We start from the raw sequence: 16526 nt of genomic DNA, 5'->3' as shown, positions 1-16526 counted from the left end.
CCTTACACACCAAAAAATGGTTGTAGGAGTAAAGATATTTTCTGTGTGGCATTAATCGTACAGATAAATTCTGCAGGGCAAAACAACAGGACAGTGACTTGTTTATGTGTGCGTTTGGACTACTCTGTTCACTATAGAGTAAGATATGGAGACATTTCGCTATTCTATAAGAAAAATGTGTTTCATTACATTATTTAATTATCGTAGTACAGTCTTTGTCTGTTTCCGCTGGATGTTTTGGGCTGAGAGTTATAGAAAGGATGGGGGCCGTCTCATCCCCGTGGTCACGACCAACAGACCTTTGGGATACATTTTTAGTACCTTTGTGGTGTAAAAGCCGAGTTGTATATGAAAGGCACCACACTTCATGGCTTTTATATTATAAGAAGCTTAACCCTCACTTGTACAACGTGAGGGTTCAGACCATACTGCTGCTCTGATGGAGCTCCACACATATCTTTGTGTTAGTTGATCAACATCAACAGCTGTCCAGAACGATCTCCTTACAACCGCAAATCCATACACACCATGGCGTTGTCCAAGTGTCCAAGAAGCTTAACCCTCTACCGGACTTCCCAGGCAACAGCTGCCAAGACAGAGCTCGAAAACGAAACCCCACACGGGCTCTTTAATGGGGCAATGTCGACGAATTTCAAACTCAAGGACTGTTCAGTCCCTATTTATCACAAAATGAGGTAGCGCAATAATAATTGAAAGCCTTTGCATTTGCAGTAGGCCTATTAGCATTTTATGAACTGGTTATTGGTGGTGATACTGTTTATCTCTGGAAAAAATTGCTGTTTAGCGCCCCAAGAGAACAAAACAGAAATCTTCGTGATTGCCACTTTAACATATAAAACCAAACAACTTAAAACAACGAAAAATAAAGTTGGAAAAAAAATAGGAGTTGGGTGAGTCATGGCATGCTTACTGAATCTACTGGATGTTTTTTTATGGTGTGACTCTGCGATCCTTTGAAACATGATGATCATGTGATGTGACGGTGGGAATGCTGATTGTGTATTAACAGAGTTTTGTAGTGTGTTGCTTCCTAAGTAGGTCAGCAGGCTTGTGGGAATTAATGCTTGGAGTCCCCCGACCCAGTACGCGTGCGCACACGCATGCGCACACGCACACACTATATACAAACACCCAGTGGTTAATTTGAGCCGGATCCTGCCGGAACAAGATCCGGCCCCTCTTAATTTTGGCCTCCCTGTGTTCCGGTACTTATTTGGGCAGATCCAGTACCTCTCGTAATTATTATTTTTTTAAATAAAAGACTGTTTAAAATGAAATAATAATATGCATATATTAATTTACAGAAAAAATCCCAAGAATTTCATGTTGTTTATTAAGATTTAACGTAATTTGAAAGAGTCAGAGATCGGTTGACGCACTGAAAAGCTGGGCCAACAAACCACTCCCGACACTTTTGAAATTCGCCTCATCTGAGGAGCAAGCAGAGAGGAAAAAACGGTTACCATGCATGACCACATGCGTGTGCGAACACGCAGAAGTTATTAGAAATTATAAATATCACTGAGCAGGATTATGAACGTCTACAATATTTCATGTCAATTTACAATCAGCAAAATGTTTCAGTGTTGGCCGACTAACTCTTTTTAAATAGGATATTTTATCCTGCGTACCTGCCTCCTCTCTGCAACGGAATTTGTTTAAGATATAAAACCATTGAATTGAACATTCAAACAGATATTTTGGTTTTTAAATACATTTTTGGAAACGAAAATTCATGTTTCCCGCAGTATGCCTCTCTGGTATCGAGCGGCTCTTCAGGATCGCACTCAGTCACTGTCACGCACGACTCTGTAATCAACGCTTACCAAGCATTGGTGGTGATGGCAGCTATCTCCGCTAAGGACAGGATCACACGGAGGGAGGCTGCTGCCTCGCTGTATATTTTCTCCAGCCGCACAGTCCTAGTTTAGCGACATGGCACTGTGCAATCCGGCTCGAGAAATGCTTTCAGATTGCGGAAGACTAACACGTCTCAGGCAAAGGCTGCCGTGTTTAAAATAGCTTGCATATGCATCAGTTATATTCTCAATTTAATTTACAGAGCAATCCCTGCAATGTATTTAGGTTAACTATATAAGAGACTAGCATTAGTGTGTGTCTGACAGGGGGGGGAGGGGGGCGCGCGTGTCAGTCAGCTATCACGACGGAAGATGACATCATCCATCAGCACAACACTAGTAGGCAGTGTATTTTTTTTTGTTCCATTACCTCTAACCCCCGTACTAAGGCCCCGTCCACACGAAGCCGATTTCATGGCGAAACCGCAAAGGTCTTGTACGGTTCGGCCTTCCGTCCACACAAAGCCGGTGAATCCGCTGACCGATACCGTAAACTTCTTACTTAATTTTCTGCTGGATTTCTGTAGCAGAAGCAGCGCCCCTTATGGGCATGGCATGTGTACTACAGCATTTCTACAGATCTACCCGGTTTCGCTTGACTCCTTCTTTACGGAGATACTCCGAAACCGGATAGATCGAAACCGGAACGCTTTCGCCCGTTTCGGCTTCGTGTGGACGGGGCCTAAGTCTCCGGATCCACAGTGGGACCTCCCACTGTACAATTTAAGCACTGCAAACACCTCTTTATCACACACACACACACACACACACACACACACACACACACACACACACACACACACACACACACACACACACACACACACACACACACACACACACACACACACACACACACACACACACACACACACACACACTATATTTTAGCTCTGTGTTTATACTTTTTGTTACCTAGAGTGCCTGGAATAGATAATCAACCTATTTGACAGGTCATGAAGTTAAAGGATCAAAAGGAAATCTGTAATGCCTTTTTTCGGGTGAATATATTGCCGTGGGAGGAATAAATAGAGTTATGGCTTGTTCCAATAACTCTTAAACAGTGTTTGAAGTTATACTTTAGTCTATTAAAGTGAGGCAAAAAATATGTCTTTCAATGTCATTGATTTTGCCCACGCTTTAATTATGCAAAATCCATGTTAATTAATGTTGCCACATACACGTTGGCCCGGGTTTGCGGTCCCCACTCTGCTTGGGCTTCCCTCAATCTAGGCTCTACATTACATAGCATTTATGCTTACACTTTTATCCAAATAGATTTGCATAAAGTGTATAATACTTCCTAGAAATTGCAAGAATCATGCGGTTGCATGCAATTCATCATATAGGCAAACTACTCCAAGCGAGCTTCAGGTTGTGTTTCAGCAACCACTGAGCTAAGTCATCCAGACAAGCAGGCATTTGTGCTTCCACCTTGTTTTCAGACTTTGAAAATTACAGAATTTAAGCTGTGTGTCATCTGCATAGCTGTGGTATAAAAAGCCATGGAAGTGAAAGACAGCTCCCAATGACTTTGTGTACAGAGATGGAGAATGGTACCAAGAATAGAATCCTTAGGGTTGAACCTCCCTCTCTACATTGAATGGGTTTCTTTAAAAGAGGGTTAAATCTTGTTGCATGTTCGGAAAACAAAAACGGTTTAAATGAGATGGATAAGGAAAGGATGAGGTAGTGAGCAACAGACAGAAGAAGGTGGGAGGGGATAGTGTTGAGAGGGCAGGTTGTTGGGCAGTGGGAAGTGATAGAACCTCATTGAGAGAAACCGAAAAGGAAGTTAGGGTAGGAGATGAAAAGGTGGATATAGGACAGGAGGCGTTAGCAGGTGGGCGGGTCGGTGAGGAGGGAATGGCATCGATGCCACCTCTCCAAACCTCTCCACCAACACAGACACACTGCGCACTCATACTGTGGTGCAAATTCACCTCAACTCAATTTGTAAAAGTAAACTCCTAAAAATGTGAGGGTGCACACAAGATGCATCACAATTCACACACTCTCTCTCTCTCTCTCTCTCTCTCTCTCTCTCTCTCTCTCTCTCTCTCTCTCTCTCTCTCTCTCTCTCTCTCTCTCTCTCTCTCTCTCTCTCTCTCTCTCTCTCTCTCTCTCTCTCTCTCTCTCTCTCTCTCTCTCTCTCTCTCACTCACTCACTCACTCACTCACTCACTCACTCACTCACTCACTCACTCACTCACTCACTCACTCACTCACTCACTCACTCACTCACTCACTCACTCACTCACATACACAAATACACAAATACACAAATACACACAAATACTGTGGTGGAAACTCACCAAAACGGAATCAGTAAATTAACCGCATAAAAGGTGAGGGTACACGCAGGATACATCACAACACACACACACACACACACATCAACAGAAACTCTCTGGTGGAAAGTCGCCTAATCTGAATTTGTAAATGAACCTCGTAAAAGGTGACACACACACACACACACACACGCGCCACATGTTTCCACATCCGAAAGTACCCTTATGGTAGGCCGGATGTCGATCGCGGCAGCTACCTAAACATCATAGCAGTGCGACACAGTAGCCTGTTCAGTAAAAACAATGTAAAAAAGGAACGTCCAGCAACAGTTTCTGGAACGTCTCCACCTCCTTGTTCGCCCAAGCTAATGTTTTGCGCGACATGTCGATTATCCAGAATAATACCTTGCGGGTACTGTTTGTTTGTTTTTATCCCAATATCGCCCGGAAGTGACGATTCTGTCGACCAATCAACGGAGGGGGCGTGTAGCTCGAACTTGCCGGCACCCTTTCAGGCGTCTCAGTAGGCCTACCCCAACGGAGGAGTCCTGGAGACGAGTGCGAAACCAGTACGGCTCAATCCAGGTCACGCCCACTTTTGGCGGTTGAAACGCGAACCGTGCCGCACCTTTGCGAACCGAACCGCACCCTCCGGAGGAAATGCGCCATAAAGCTTGACTCTGATCAAAGCGTTGAGCAATCACCAGCTAAGTGGAAGAAGAAAAAATAGATAAATTCCTCAAGGCAGAGCATCCATGTTAGTGCAGTGTTTAATCTTCTGTTGATGCTATTAGCGTACAGTTCATTAGAGTGGGATTTCTCAGTGGGGGCCACGCACCATGCAAACCTCTTTTTTGCGTGTTGTTAATTAGCCAATAAATGGGACCGCGACCTCATTTCGCAAGTCAACCCCTGCGGGACTGCAAATGGAACATTTTGACATAATTCATTAAGCATATTTAAAACCACGTCTTTAATACCACTACCTTCATAAATGCAACTTCCTGTTTAACTACCACTTATTAAAGCTATTTTCTGTTTTAATACCGCTTAATATTTCAATGCTGCTTATTCAAAACCACTTCCTGTTTCAACAGCACACATTTCAATATATTATAATTTTGTTTTGGGGTCAGGATAGTTGTGTAGCTAGGCTGTTGGACTCCAAGACAAAAAGGTACTTAGGTCAATTACCCCTGATGCCCTCAGCTCTCTGAACTCTGCACAAGTATCTCGGCACTGAGAAGCATATATATATATCAACCCAGTATCACGGAAATATGTGACACTGTCACGTCATTTAATCTATTCATTTGTGATCTGGGACACGTAATAAAAAAAAAATCGTGCCAAAAAGCACACATTTTTTAACAATATGACACCTTTTGGCCACCCGTTTCTACTTTCACCTTTGATTCTGAGAAATTCTGACAATTCACGGTTATATTTAATGCAGGTGCACTGCTCTGTAGGCAAACCGCGACGGAAAAAAGGGTAGCTGCTTCATCTCTTCTTTTTAGAGTGAAAAAAAGAAATTGAAATTACGTGTCCCGGATCACGAATTAATAGATTAAATGACGTGAGGTGACAGTGTTACGTATTTCCGTGAGACTGGGTTGTATATATATATATATATATATATATATATATATATATATATATATATATATATATGAAAGAGTGGCGGCTGGTGGTTTTTTAAACTGAGGAAGGAAGGTCTGCGCGCTTGGTTGCCATTGGCCTCCTTGCACTGTTAGTGGCGTATGGTGGCATAAGTATGTGTGACTCAAGTTGTTTCAGCGTGTTTTGGTGAACCACAAAATAGCAGGGAGGGATAATTATGTGAATACAATTGATACAAATCCACCAGTGGCAGCATTGTACTTTGAAAGCTGAAGGGAAGCATGTCTTGGACTACAAGGGCAGAAGGAAAGGATGCAAAGCCAATTAGTCAAATCAGGCCTACTCTTGATTTGTAAAACTAAATAAGAAAATCTGGGGCCTATTTTTGCCCTCAATGACTGAAGCAATTGGTTGTAATTTGGTTATGTGTATTTTCAGCTATAATTGTTTTAATTAAAATGAAAACACGAGACCAAAAGTCATGCCATTTAGAAATGTCATGCTCTGAATCATTCATCAACATCCTTTCCATAATATCAAACATAACGGTCAGAATAACAAACAATTAAAAGAAAAAGAACATTATTTAACAACTATTTACATGGGCTGTAAGCCTTACATTGTTCGAGGCAAATGTGGATGTTAATGGATGTTTCAGAATGTTGGTCATGGTGTTAAGCCAATTAAGATTGAGGGACTTAATTTATAGATGAAGTCAATCCTCCTCGCTGTTTGTGTTGCAAAGATATCAGTGACCTAGTCATACCAAACAGGATATTTTTTAAGTGATTACAGAATAACGGCGTGTGTAGCTCCGCGTTTTCGCCAGCTTTTCAGATGGCTTGGTAACCCAACGGAGGAGTGTCGGAAAATATATAGGCTCAGTGTTTATTTCGGGACCTTGCCCAACTTTTGGCCCTGGAAAAGCAAATATAAGCGAACCGAGCCGCACCGAGAACGCACCGCTCAGCGGAAACACCAATATAAGCGAACAGAGCCGCACTGTACCGCAACGAACAGTAGCGTACCTCTCGGTGGAAACGAGGCATACGACTGAGCGGGTTCGTTGGTTCTCGTAGTCAAGACCTGTGCTGATAACCCCTCCCTCCGGGCTGCTCCACAGCCAGGGCTCCTGCTTTTTGGTTCATAGCGCAGCCAGGGCTCCAGCCTATTCGTGAATAGACATTGGGGCGATCCAGATCCCTTAGCTAGTCACACCCACTCAGAGGAGGACTTTCCTCCTCTCTCCCAATTGAACCCCATGTTATTCACCGGCCGCCAACACTTTCGGGGAAATTAATGGGATTCAATGGAGGCTGAGGAAGGAACGTCCTCCCTAAAGTAATTGTCAATAGGCGATAGGGGTGTCCCTTTACCCAGGGAAACGAACATTACATAAAGGCATTAAAGTTGTCATATTTAAGGGCATTAATTCATAACAGTAGTCTGGACAATCTACATTTTTTATTCTCAACAACGTTAAGGAGGATCTTCGTCCCTCTACTCACTAGAGAAGCCTCCGCTGATTTTTTATCACAGCTGTCACAGTGAGCATTATCATATATGGTTTCTAATGGCTGGTTAGAGTTGATATACTTCATGGAAGCTATTGGCACCTGGTGGACTATTCAAATTCATTAATGAGTCAAAATAATAGAGCAACTCTACATTTTGAGTCGCTTCCTTGCAGCAGCCTAGCCTAATCCATTAATGTAATATCCCCCCCACCTCCCAATTCCAAAGACAGAAAATAGGACCAGACAGTTACATAGCCATTTAAAAAGTTATCAGTGATCAAATGAGTGTCTCAAAAATCAGTTAGATTTTCCTGAGATTTCCCTGGACATGATGGAGCCCGAACTGGCCGTGTAGCGGGTTCAGGGGGGTCTTCAGCAGGTGCTGGAGGCTCCTCAGCTGGGAAGTCCATGTCGCCTGATATAAAGCCTGAGTCAATGTTAGGGCCCCGGTCCGTGGCAGGAGACATTGCAACCTTCCGAAGGCGGCTCTGGTGCCACCCTGATCGATCCGACAGGTGGAAGATAGCTGAGCAGTGACCTGCATTGGCGTGGACCAGAACGACATCAGCTTGTGGTCTTGGTGGGGTTGGCTGACTTCTACCCAGTCCAGAATTGAACCGGAGCTGTATTAGCCCGCTGAAGGTTCAAGGCTAGCTGTAGCTCATGCCCCATCACGAGAAGTGCCAGGCAGTCCCGAAAGTGGAGCACTGCATTGTTTTTGAAGTGCAGCAGGGTGCGAATAAGTGCTGTGGAGAACACTTAGCCCTTAGCCAGGTGAGCTCTGATGCAGTTCTTCAGTCTGATTCAATTTCCCCATGCCCCAATTCGCCTCGGGGGGACAAAGACTTGATGTCACCTAAAAAGGCTACAAAGTCTACAGAGATAAATTGTGCGCTGTTGTATTTGGTGACGCATATAACGGTCTCCCACCTGGAATGAGATCATGCGAGTGGTGGCAGACCCTGTGAAGGCCACTTTGTAGACCACCATAACGAGCAGGGGAGACTGAACAGGCAGGCTGTATACTATTTCACCAGGGTCTCGATGTCTCTCTCTATGACAGGCCACAGTACCAGACATCGAAAGAGCTGTTTCACCCTCAAAATGCCAAGGTGGCCCTCATGAGCAATGGCCAGGATGGGGGGGGACATGTGAACTTCTTCAGAATGTTTGGTATGAAGGATGGTTGGTGGAATGAATAGTTCATCATTTGCGCCAATATGTGACGCAGAATTCAAATAATGTATTTCCCTCCAAGGAATCCAGTCTGGTAAAAGCAGAGAAATGCAAAGACATATTTGGTGATGTATTATGATTCCAACTAGCACTTTTTGTGGTTTCCTCTGTTCATGTCTAGTGCCAAAAAAATTGATAAAAAAGTTTTTTACTCCATATTTAGTTTGGATATTGCATTGTTGCTATTGTTTTTCATGATGACTTTTCTATATTTTTACCATATAATTATGTGGTTGTATTGTAGATGAAAGTGTATTCGACAAAAGTTTTCAGTTTTTGTTAAAGACAGAAAAAGTGTGGGAGCTCCATGTCACCGAGTCTCCCTTTCAAGGTCACACAATTTTCTTCACCAATCTTTTCTCCAAACCTTTAACAGCCATCAATGAGAGAGAATCCATAAAGAAATTACATTATGGATCAGGTTGGTCATGATAACATGCCAGCATAGAAATATAATGCTGAAAATGAAACAATGGTTGGTGAAATAATAAGTCTAATAAATGCCCGGTTCAAAAATGGGGGCAGTTTGTTAATGATATAAACTGAATCACAGAGTTACTTCAGTTGAATGGTTTGTGGGTTTTATTTCTGTGTAGCTACGAGCTGTGACCAAGTAGAAGAGGATGTACGAGTTGGTGTCGGAATCACTGAAAGGACCACTGAAAGTGTGTTAATTTAAGTTAGTGTTTTGTTTATCTTGAAATAACTCATCTTTCTCATGGGCCAACCAAGGCTTCTTCTGCAGAGAAACAGAGGTTGTCACAAGTTAATGATGAGAAAAATATGAATTGAGATGATGCCATAATATAAAAATGAGTTTCCTTTCTGCGTTTTGAGACAGTTGTCATGATGGTTTTGTAATTAGATTCAAAAGGAAAACCAAGTTTCACAGGATAAGTAATCTCAAAACATTGTGTTCGCAAGCACACAGTAGGTGGGGTACGGGCCCACCTGTCTACCCCCCCCCCGTGCTTTAATGTTGAGAGCATGCTTCTTCCACGAGCATGAATGGAGACGGAATCCCGGCTGTGTTTGTTATGGTGTTGCAGGGCCGTCCCCGGATGCCTGTTTGACGACCATTACCTGCCACCAAGCCTCATCTCCCCCACTCGTAAATACCACGTTATGTGATAACATTAAACGCAACTTCGATACCTCCACCATTTCATCTCCGTCTCTGCCGCCGCCACCGCCACACTTTCCCTATCTATTATTAATACACATAAATTATGGTACAGACATAAAATCTTATTTCATGATGAATTATTTGAAATTGTGCTCCGTGGCAGTGACGTACATTATTCATGCTGAGTAGGAGTGCCTCTTGATTCTGGAGAACAAGTCTAAAAAATGAATGCAAACGACTAGTGGTTACCAGTGGCCGGACACCATAACGGCATTGAACACTGATGTTCTACGCTATGTAATGCTTATTGACATTGAGCCTTTTTTTCCCCTTAATAGCAGAATGCAGCTCCAGTAAAAGATCAATTTAGAAACCCTGACCATTGACCCAAAACATGACATTTCCCTAAAATGACAACAAATATTAATACTGGAGGATATTATGAATTCACCTTGTATTCATAAAAACTTAAACTTTTTATATTGTATTACAGGGCTCTCAAGTTTTGAGTTCAGAGTGAGATTTTGTCGGTGGGGGGGGGGGGTATATTAACATGTGACTGCATACAAATGTGTACCCATACATTTTGACTAATGCATTATAGGCCCTTTACACTAATATTCAGAAACAACACTGCCTCAAAAGGCTATTGGCTTACACCAGTAACACCAGTAGAGGCATATACTTATACATTCAGTCCAATGCTTACAATATATCTGTGGCATTCAGTAGGCCAATTCTGTGGTAAAGTATGACGAAGTGTTTCTTTCTGTTCAATAGATAGAACTTTATCAATCCCCTGTAGGAGAAATTTGTTCATGTTTGTCCCTATAAAACAATAATGGTAAAAAAAAAAAAATACAAAACATGACGGTAACTAAGTAAGTCAAACCGTCCAATCTGAAGGCTCTCCTTCACCACGCCCCCTACTCACTTCCACTAATGCAAAGCGAACAGAACTGAGTAGGGGAGGGCGTAGCCTAACTAGTTTGTGTGATCGACCCAGAGAAACGCAAATTCTATGTGAACAAACTGATGCATGAGGCTTTAACAAAATCCCGGACGATTTTGAAATTCCATCACACATTTTTTTAAAGTGTCTCAAAAAGAGGGCATATCCGGGCAAAATAGGACGTCTGGTTACCCTACGTACAGGAAATAGCGGCGCAAATTGGTGGCCGCTATCCTGGGGCCTCATGTACTAAGGTTGCGTACGCACAAAAACGTGGCGTACGTCCTTTTCCACGCTCACGTTCAGATGTACAAAACGTGAAATGACCGTAAAAATGTGCGGTCCCCACGCCAGCTCCAGAGCTGTCGTACGCACGTTTCTACAGCTATTGTTCCTTTGGCGACACTTAGAGGTGACGCTGGGAAACTGGGAAAAAAGGTGAAAACAATGACTCAGAGTGATTTGCACATCAGAGACACACTAATGAACAATTAACACACCTTGCAATTATATGGGTGGCTATAAAAGCATGCGCAATGGATGAAGAAAATTGTTTTAAAAATGGCTGCGTTAGCGTTGTTAGAGGACATCGCAAACGGTCAAATCCGAAGGGCGCTGGAGACGCCGGGGCCGACGGAGCAATCCGTGCCCTCTCCTTGCTTGTCTATTCAAAAATAAAAAATTTAAGTTAATAAACACGAGTCAAAGTCTTTAATATCCTGGCATCTTTACGCACGACTTATGTGTATTGCAAGCAGCCAATTGTATGACCAGTATAATTACAGCATTTATGACTTCAGCATATTTACCTTGGGGATGATCGGTGTCCCCTTCATGGGCTCCCACCACTCCGGTGAGAGCTGTGTCACCGATCAAAGCGGCCACTCTCAAATCGAAGGGGGAGAGTTCCCCCACTCCCGTCCCCCCACCTGTTGCGGTCACGCTTCGGCGGTGGGCAGAAACCCTCCGCTTCACCTCCACCTTGAGGTCTGACCACTTTTTTTTAATTTCAGAGTGTGTGCGCTGCTGAGACCCCACTGCATTGACGGCCTCGCAAACACACTCCCACTCACTTCTCTTTTGTTTTGCATTTATCCCTGTTGACAGGGTTCCAATAGCATATGCTTGCGCATTTCTACCTCGTGGAGCAAAATCTCGAGCTCAGACTCTGTGAAGTTTCGTTTTTTGCCTCTGTTCATGGTGCCAGGTGATCGGATTAAGAGGTGAATCTCAGGTCCAGAGGCCTATTTAAATGAAATTGCATATTTAAATGAGGACGTGGACAGGGAGGAGTTTGGCACCTCGGCATGTGCGCTCAATTCCACGTTGATCGAGATGTACAAAAGAAACGTGCTTGGATCCATGCGTTCGCACACTTTGATACATCTGAATTTATTTGTGCGTAAGACAGTTTCTGGGTTTTGGCGTACGCCAAGTTTCAGTATGAAATCCACGCAAGTCTTAGTACATGAGGCCCCTGGGGTCTCATTTATAACCGTTGCGTACGCACAAAACGGGGCTGAAAGTTGCGTACGTGACTTTTCACGCCAAGGTTGTGATCTATAAAAAACCAACTTGGCGGGAAAATGTGCGCAGCCCTAAGCAAACTCTGACCCATGCGTACGCATGGTTTGGAGGAAAAGGAGAATTGGCGACACAGACGGTGTGGTGGTGAACTGAAGTCAGACTGAAGAAATGTAGAGGGAGTAGAACGATTATGTTTTATCATCCCCCTTCCTAAGTTGAATTTCAACCCGTATCATGTGTTAAATCATAGTAGGGCCTAATCAGAATAATTTTAGCCAACTGCGTTATTTCTCAGTTATAACTCCAGAAACATCTCCTTAGAATCTAAATTAAAATTAAAATTCTCTATGGGCCTATTTAATCCCGTCACTCCATACTGTCCACTCCCGGATCGCAGGAGGAGGAGAGGACGGCGCGACTCCATGGAATAAAGCATCTGTCCAACATGTGTCAATAACATAATATTTTTATGTGACACGGTAAACACAGAATCAAAATCAAATGTCAATTAAATCCCAAGTGTGGAAAATCAAGCCACACGCTCATCACAATCGTTATATTATAGTCCGTTCCTCTTGATGCTTTTCAGGACAAATCAGGCATTCAAAAGGGGTTATATTCAAGAACATTTTACGTGGGTGATTACAAACTGATTAACCAAGCTGTTCTCGGTCAGTCTTATTACCGTAACCCTATAAATACAGCGGTGAGCCCAGTGCGTAATTCTGCACCATGGCACTGCTGGGACTGCTGGCACTGCTGGAGGACCATGCAAATGGCATGATTCGGAGGGAGAGGGTCTTCAGGGACCATAACGACTTATTGGCCCATGATGATGACTGGCTAATGAGCCGTTTTAGATTCCCTAGAGCTATGCTCTTGGATCTATGTGCTGAACTGGGTCCAGCATTGGAAAGGGCAACACGTAGGAACCACGCAATCCCGGTGCAGACGCAGGTCCTCACCACTTTGGGGTTCCTGGCAACCGGCTGTTTCCAACGGGAATTGGCAGACAGTTAAGTGTTTCATATAGCTGCATCTTACAACCTGCTTTCACATTTAAGCATAATTGTGCTAATTTTGTTTGTTTTCCACCCTGTAGATCCGGTATATCACAGCCATCCCTCAGTGCCCTAATGCCCAGCGTTTTGAATGGCATCATACATATGGGCAGTCGATACATAAGGTTTCCCTATACAGTGGAAGAACAGGCCGAGATTAAAAGGCAATTTGCAGCAATGTCCGATTTCCCAAACGTAATCGGCGCAATTGACTGCACTCATATTGCTATAAGGGCTCCATCTGAACATGAGTTCGCTTACGTCAACCGCAAGCACGTGCACACTATTAATGTTCAAGTTGTATGTGATGCCCATATGAACTTCACAAACATAGTGGCACGTTGGCCTGGTGCAACACATGATTAATTTATTCTGACGCACAGTAGTGTAGGGAACAGACTACAGGCAGGCGCGGGGCGGGATGGCTGGCTTCTAGGTGAGTTTTTTTTAAAGAGGAATGTAACATTGTGGTTCTTGACATAACTAATGATTTTCTGCATTGCAGGGGACAGTGGATACCCCCTGAGACGCTGGCTCCTCACCCCAGTTTTGAACGCGCAAAGCGCCGAGGAACAACGTTATAATGAGGTCCATGGCCGTGCTCGTTCAGTGGTGGAGCGCGCCATCGGCCTCCTGAAGTGCCGGTGGCGCGCTCTGGATGCGTCGGGGGGGGGAGGCTTTTATACCAGCCTGCCAAAGTGTGCCGCATTATAAGGGCTTGCGGCGTGCTGCACAATTTGTCCCAGAGGAACGGCCTCCCTCTCCCCCCCGACCTCCCTCCCCCCGAGCTTGACCCGGAGACCCAGCCCCCTCCGAGGCAAGTCGGATTTCAACAGGGTGCAAGAGTACGTGCGGATGTCATGCGGCGTTTATGAGATGAAGACGACTCAAGGTTCATTTTTTCAAAGCATCTTTTAATGTTGTGGCAATTTCGGTGATGACATGTCGAATCTGCCTCATCTCCTCAGTCAAGTTGTTGACTGCATCTATTGTTTCCCTGTGTAGCTGCAGAACTTCGTCTGTGAGGACCCGACCAGCGGACTGACGCTTGGTGCTGGGGGTTGGGGCAGCCGGATGACCTGCGGCCGAGGGCCCCTCGCCGGCATCATCTTCCTCCTCCCCACCGACCGCTGACTCTGGAGGACGCACAAGCAAAATAGCTTGCACTAGGCCTACATGATCGATAATAAATCTATAAAAAACAGAAATCAGCTTTACCTTGTTCTTCTGTGTTGTCAGTGTCCCCTTCCCTTTCGGACACGATGCCACTCACGCTTGCGGTGCCAATGATGGATGCAACTTGCCTGTCAATCGGGGTTAGGTCAGGAGTACTGGGTCCCCCTCCAGTTGCAGTCACGCTCTGGCGTTGCGAGGACAGCCTCTGCTTTGCACCCACCTGTAATTAACGATCTTCACTATACGACCAGTTACATTTGAGCAATTAATTATAAACGTGCTGTGCGTGAGGAAATAAAAATTTACCTTTATGTCGGACCACTTCTTTTTCAATTCGGGTACTGTCCGCTCCGTACCACTGACAGCGTTCACTGCCGCAGCAACATGTTGCCACTCATTCTTTTTTTTAATATTGGTGATCCCGATTCCGTGACCGCCGAACAAAATTTCTTTTCGGGCCTCCACCTCACCCACAAGTGTCTCCACCTCAACCTCCGTGAAGTTTCTTTTTTTGGTTTTTCTCTGTCCTGCCAATGTTTCCAAGTTCCAACAAGACATAATACCGGCACCTGAGTCTGTTTTATATGCAGATCGCATTCATGAGGTCATTTGCATTGACCATTTATGGTTAAAAAGGGGCGTGTAGAGGGCGGAACGTGAAGCTGATTCAGCTGCGCACAATTGTAGTCAGTATGTGATTTATAAAGCAACGATTGCGTACAGGTGTGCGTACGCAGTGTTTTATAAATCCGAATATTTTTTGGCGCACGCAAAACTTGGCTTCTGGGCGTACGCACATTTTTAGTAACGATCCCACGCACAGTTTTATAAATGAGACCCCTGGTAATTTCTCTGAGAAATACGAAGTGTGGCGTGTGACCGTGTGCATGGGATGAATTGCGTGCGTCTCACGCCGAATGCGTGAGCCTTTAGAGCCCTGTATTTATTCAACCATACATTTGTTCATGAATACGATTCAGATTTCCTAACCTCAGCAATTATATGTTGAAATTTCATATCAATATAATGTCTGCTTTTATTAAAATGTCACTAAGCCATGGTATTGACTTTGAGCCATCTCTAATTTCTGACATTCTCCTCAAAGCTGTGCTACTGTTGAGGCTTAAAAGGGTAGTTCGGAATTTTGGACATAGGGCCTGATTCCCAAGTTAGCCTTGGTGTTCTTTATCATTTGAAAGTTTAACACATTTCATTCAGTCCTAATTGCAGAGTTTGCTCGTGCTAGGCTAGCGCAAGGCAACGGGCTAATAAGCCTCCTAATAAAATAGTCGTACCCACTCCACAGTATACCCGAGGCACATCAACTATAACGCCAGACTGTCGATGTAAATGTCCTTGTTGATAGAATAATGTTAGAAATATAACCAACCTTGCATTGCATTGCATTTTGAGTGACTTGACGGGTCTCTGGTTGTAGGCTGGCAGCGGCGGACTGATACCTAGGTTACCGGCTCTATAATAGTTTTTTTTACCTGTCGCTGTTATTGCTACAGACGCAGAGTACAGTGCATCCCAAAAGACGGATGGCACCGCATTCGTTTTCAGTGATGTCTTGCTCTTCAGATTGCAGGGTTTCTCGAAGTCGTCCGGTATGAAATGTTCGCTACATATTTTCCATTTGCGAACAGTTTCCGCCGTTGTTTTGATGTCCAAGCCAGCAACAACCAGCCACAGTTGAGTCCTTTCTGGATCTCGCACTGGAAATCGGTGGAAACTTTATGGTGCCCAATTTGCCCATCTGTAGCGTTTATTTGTACAATTGCTAAATGCACACTGAACCACCATGTTGCCTTGTCGTTCGTTTCCGCTTCTGCCCCACGCTTTTCTCTTCACTTTCTGCTGTAGTGATTCGGTTACACAACTAACCGGAGCAAAGTAAAATTCTGCTGCCGCTGAGAAAGTAGTCCCTAAAAATGTGACGATTCATGCGATGCGTTATAATTGATTTACCTCGGGTGTACTGTGGAGTGGGTAATACTTTTTTATTAGCAGGCTAGTATTGCCCGTTGCCGTGAGCTAACTAGAAGGACTCAATGAATTGTGTTGAAAACTGTCTCCAATGATAAATAACACCAAGGCTAACTTGGGAATCAGGCCCTATGTCCACAATTCCAAA

At 44.1% G+C, this 16526-nt stretch overlaps 3 long non-coding RNA genes across 3 annotated transcripts in view; 1 reads left to right on the top strand and 2 right to left on the bottom strand.

Moving 5' to 3' along the window:
- The window catches only part of LOC132471865 (uncharacterized), a 102216-nt gene that overhangs the window by 3824 nt on the left and 81866 nt on the right, over nucleotides 1-16526 (bottom strand). The gene's annotated exons all lie outside the window — the stretch shown is intronic.
- LOC132472089 (uncharacterized) lies at nucleotides 11014-11576 on the bottom strand. The gene is made up of 2 exons (XR_009528990.1): nucleotides 11435-11576; nucleotides 11014-11289 (listed from the first exon to the last, which is right to left on the bottom strand). It is a non-coding gene; the product is annotated as an uncharacterized LOC132472089 (long non-coding RNA).
- Nucleotides 13338-14685, top strand: LOC132472090 (uncharacterized). The gene is made up of 3 exons (XR_009528991.1): nucleotides 13338-13649; nucleotides 13719-14105; nucleotides 14219-14685. It is a non-coding gene; the product is annotated as an uncharacterized LOC132472090 (long non-coding RNA).

Source organism: Gadus macrocephalus, chromosome 14 (genome assembly GCF_031168955.1).
Source record: "Gadus macrocephalus chromosome 14, ASM3116895v1".
In the NCBI taxonomy this organism is placed as follows: domain Eukaryota; kingdom Metazoa; phylum Chordata; class Actinopteri; order Gadiformes; family Gadidae; genus Gadus; species Gadus macrocephalus.
The sequence above is the reverse complement of the archived record's forward strand: the minus strand, read 5'-3'. Positions and strand labels throughout refer to the sequence as shown.